At 51.7% G+C, this 5,000-nt stretch overlaps 1 pseudogene; it reads left to right on the top strand.

Moving 5' to 3' along the window:
* Positions 1–2,784: 2,784 nt before the first annotated feature.
* Positions 2,785–5,000, top strand: part of LOC124746483 — a 3,443-nt pseudogene continuing 1,227 nt past the window's right edge.

Here is a 5,000-nt window from a genome sequence, read left to right as displayed (position 1 = left end):
GCCTTAACCTAACCCATGTTGTGCCTTAACCTAACCCATGTTGTGCCTTAACCTAACCCATGTTGTGCCTTAACCTAACCCATGTTGTGCCTTAACCTAACCCATGTTGTGCCTTAACCTAACCCATGTTGTGCCTTAACCTAACCCATGTTGTGCCTTAACCTAACCCATGTTGTGCCTTAACCTAACCCATGTTGTGCCTTAACCTAACCCATGTTGTGCCTTAACCTAACCCATGTTGTGCCTTAACCTAACCCATGTTGTGCCTTAACCTAACCCATGTTGTGCCTTAACCTAACCCATGTTGTGCCTTAACCTAACCCATGTTGTGCCTTAACCTAACCCATGTTGTGCCTTAACCTAACCCATGTTGTGCCTTAACCTAACCCATGTTGTGCCTTAACCTAACCCATGTTGTGCCTTAACCTAACCCATGTTGTGCCTTAACCTAACCCATGTTGTGCCTTAACCTAACCCATGTTGTGCCTTAACCTAACCCATGTTGTGCCTTAACCTAACCCATGTTGTGCCTTAACCTAACCCATGTTGTGCCTTAACCTAACCTATGTTGTGCCTTAACCTAACCTATGTTGTGCCTTAACCTAACCCATGTTGTGCCTTAACCTAACCCATGTTGTGCCTTAACCTAACCCATGTTGTGCCTTAACCTAACCCATGTTGTGCCTTAACCTAACCCATGTTGTGCCTTAACCTAACCCATGTTGTGCCTTAACCTAACCCATGTTGTGCCTTAACCTAACCCATGTTGTGCCTTAACCTAACCCATGTTGTGCCTTAACCTAACCCATGTTGTGCCTTAACCTAACCCATGTTGTGCCTTAACCTAACCCATGTTGTGCCTTAACCTAACCCATGTTGTGCCTTAACCTAACCCATGTTGTGCCTTAACCTAACCCATGTCGTGCCTTAACCTAACCCACGTCGTGCCTTAACCTAACCCACGTTGTCGCCTAACGTAACCCACGTTGTCGCCTAAACCTGCTCTGTAATTGTTATACGACTCGTTCAATTAGTGTAGTGTTGCCCACCCGCAACCCTCGCAATATAGTTCGCTACTCGCACTCCCCGCTCCCCTGTGTATCGCTTCATGTTAAACACCTTGCAAGTCTTGCTCACTTTCCACATGCTCCTGCTGTACACTGTAATGTGGATGGCAGCAGGACGTACATGCCGCCCCTCCCCACGTCCCCACCTTGCCCCCTGCCTTCGCAAGCTGGTTGGTGAGAACTTTGCATGTTCAATGCCCTCCGCATGCGACGTACTCAGGCTACGTTGTGGTGCGGCCTGTGTCAACTGTCCGCTAATGTCGTACGCGTAAACCACAATCTGTACTGCACATTCGTCCTTATGTACTGAATGATACATCGTGGCACATGTGTGACCGTACAACGACTGCGCCCAAAAACGGCGGACCATACAGTGAAAATATTGTGCACGCAGCTACGTGTCGTCTCCCTATGAGAGCTGGATTGCAGTGTGGTACGCCATAGAGACGTGTGGGAGGAACGGACGCCGTGGATGGCGATCAGCATGAGCTGTCTGTTGATGTATTCGGACCTAGTCGTCTCTCCTCACACACCGTGATGGCATGGTGCACCGCGTTCCATATCTGCGACATGCTACAGAGGCCGGTTGACAGTCGTTCGAGCAATGGACATCGCATACGTACGGGGGCCACCTTCCACGTATTGTCTAGGCGTGCACATTTTGTTGCGTGTATGTGGGCAGACGTAGTGTGGCGTGACACCTGACACAGGCATGCAATAATCGTGGAAGTTGCAAATGGCGATGGACGCCTGCGTTTTCTGGTGAAGTTACGCAAATGAACAAATGGTAACCTGTTGTGGTGCGGTTGTTCTCGCTAGGGGTGAATCGGTGATGGCGACGATAGGTTGAGGTACTAACCGGTTGTTCCAGCGATACCCACCATGCCGACGAAACTGAACGGCATCTGGGTGTGAAGCGATACGCGGCGGTGGCTGGGTGGGACCGTCCCCGGCCGGTGAGGGGGCGCCTCCCGGCGTGCTGGCCGCGCGGTGCGTGGGCGCACGCGCTACAGCCGGCTGGTGGGGGCGGCCAGTGGCAGGCGCGCCGGCCGACGGACGCGGCAGGCGTCGCAGCTGCGCGCCGGCGCACCCTGCGCGCGGCGCCGTGCGGCCAAAGTAGGTCCTCGCGGGCCCGGTGCGAAGCGCGGTGGACATCTTCAGTGTGCTGGTCCGATTGAGGACTGTGTGCGTTGAGGATGCGCTGCCGCCCGGCGCTCGGCGCCGCGACGCCGTCTGCTGCTCGGTCGCCCCAGCGGTTCTCGCTGGTGGTTTGTATCGCAGCTGTGCGGATGTGTTGGCGCGTGCGCTGTGCTGGGAGAGTTCGCTTCGGCACCCAAGTGGGGCTTTTGTCCTTCTGTGGCGCTGGCGTTGGAGCTGCCGGTCACCGTAGGTGGCGCGTGTTGTCTCCCGCCGGCAATGCCACGACAGCACGCTCCCGGGCCTCTGTCGGCAGCGGCAAGCTCAGTTGGGAGCACGGGTGGTCGCACCGAAAGCGTCTACTCGCCTAACTCCGGGCGATTGCGCCTCTCTCGAACCCGACCAAGTACTTGGGACGGCGCTGCGCGCCGCCGGGACCTGAGAGGGTTTCGAGGTGTATTGTGCAGGGGAGCTCAGCCTCCTCCTGTTTGCAGAATGATTGAGCGGACGCTTGCGTGTTCGCGCGGGCCCCCGGGACACACTCCCGGGCGGCCGGCTGCTCAGCTCTAGTTGACGCAGCTCCCTGGTTGATCCTGCCAGTAGTCATATGCTTGTCTCAAAGATTAAGCCATGCATGTCTCAGTACAAGCCGCATTAAGGTGAAACCGCGAATGGCTCATTAAATCAGTTATGGTTCCTTAGATCGTACCCACGTTACTTGGATAACTGTGGTAATTCTAGAGCTAATACATGCAAGTCTACATACCTATTACTGAAAGGCCAATTGGCCAGAAATCCAACAGTAAGAATCGAGGGCTCACCAGTGATTCGGCGTCGTGAGGCCCGGTATTTAGGGGTTATAATCGACGAAAGGTGGAATTTCGCCAAACATATAGAAACAGCAACACAAAAATCACTCGAAGCTCTAAACAACTTAATCACAATAGGACACTGTAGATTCCATCTCCCACCAGAACTCATTAAGTTATATCACAATACCATTCTTGTCTCTATCATGGGTTACGGCTCCGGAGTGTGGGCACACAGGCTCACGAGGGTTGTGCCCGCTATGTCTGTGAGGAGGGTGCAACGCAACATGCTTTTGCGCTCCATCGGAGCGTACAGAACATCTCCGGGAGGGGCACTACTAGTACTTATGGGGGTGTGTCCCCTGGATATCAAAATCCGGGAACAGGCAGCCTGGTACTGGGTTAAAAGAGGAGATGTAGATAAGACTGAAAGTATCTTGGGAGTGCGGGTGGGGGACAAGTTTGCCATTAAGAGGAGAGGAGAAGAGTTATGGCAAGAACTCTGGGATGCTGACACAACAGGCCGAAGGACTTACCAGCTGCTCCCAAATATTAAAGAACGCTTCCAACTATCGCATTTCCTGCCAAGTAAGGGACTGTTGCACTTCCTCACAGGGCATGGACCGTATCCGGCATATCTATGCCGATTCGGGAAAAGGGCTACCCCCTCGTGTGACTGCGGAGCTGAATGGGGTACTCCGGACCACGTGATCTATGAGTGCCCCATCTTCGATGATGTAGCCAGTGACCTAAGAAGCCAGTTGCCTCACAACAATACGTATCAATTAATCAGAGATCCCACCACATTCAACATAGTAAACCGCCTTGCCAGCGAGGTATCAGCAAAGGTCCTGCGGGAATATTTAAGGGAAAACACTTGAACAACCGGACATGACATAACTGAAGGCGACCCATCCCATTCCGCCGGGGCGTGGACTGGCCAATCGCCGTGACGGTAGGAATCCGCCACGCTCCGGAACAGGGGGAGGGAGCGCCAACACCCGGATTCGACAGTTGCGCACCGATCATGACTTAGCAATAGTTAGACCTTAAGTAGATAGTAGATAGAAAATCTTAACAGAACTTGCAGCGATCTTCAAAAGGCCAGCCCAGTGCCAGGGGCATGCTCACTGGGATTAGCTCAGTGGGCACGGCCACACAGTAGGTTTATATAAACATCTGGCACGCCTGTAACGCTGCAGGAGGTAGTCCCTAGATTAGTTAGCAAGAGTAAAAGTAGATCTTACCCAACAAAGAAACTAACTCTCATTTCCTGTAGCAAGTAAGTTACTAACACTAGAATAGAAGTATAAATGCTGCTAATATTCAAAAAATGTAATGTAGAGAATTAAGACCCACTAATGTATTAGGTGGTGGGTTAATATGTAAGAAATAATTCAATGGAATAAAGAATTTTTTTTTTTTTTTTTTAAAAAAAAAAAAAAAAAAAAAAAAAAAAAAAAAAAAAAAAAAAAAAAAAAACAGAGTCCCGACCAGAGATGGAAGGGACGCTTTTATTAGATCAAAACCAATCGGTCGGCTCGTCCGGTCCGTTTGCCTTGGTGACTCTGAATAGCTTTGGGCTGATCGCACGGTCCTCGTACCGGCGACGCATCTTTCAAATGTCTGCCTTATCAACTGTCGATGGTAGGTTCTGCGCCTACCATGGTTGTAACGGGTAACGGGGAATCAGGGTTCGATTCCGGAGAGGGAGCCTGAGAAACGGCTACCACATCCAAGGAAGGCAGCAGGCGCGCAAATTACCCACTCCCGGCACGGGGAGGTAGTGACGAAAAATAACGATACGGGACTCATCCGAGGCCCCGTAATCGGAATGAGTACACTTTAAATCCTTTAACGAGTATCTATTGGAGGGCAAGTCTGGTGCCAGCAGCCGCGGTAATTCCAGCTCCAATAGCGTATATTAAAGTTGTTGCGGTTAAAAAGCTCGTAGTTGGATTTGTGTCCCACGCTGTTGGTTCACCGC

Source organism: Schistocerca piceifrons, unplaced genomic scaffold, assembly GCF_021461385.2.
Source record: "Schistocerca piceifrons isolate TAMUIC-IGC-003096 unplaced genomic scaffold, iqSchPice1.1 HiC_scaffold_351, whole genome shotgun sequence".
NCBI classification, from domain to species: Eukaryota; Metazoa; Arthropoda; class Insecta; order Orthoptera; family Acrididae; genus Schistocerca; species Schistocerca piceifrons.
This window is presented reverse-complemented; position numbering and strand designations above follow the sequence as displayed.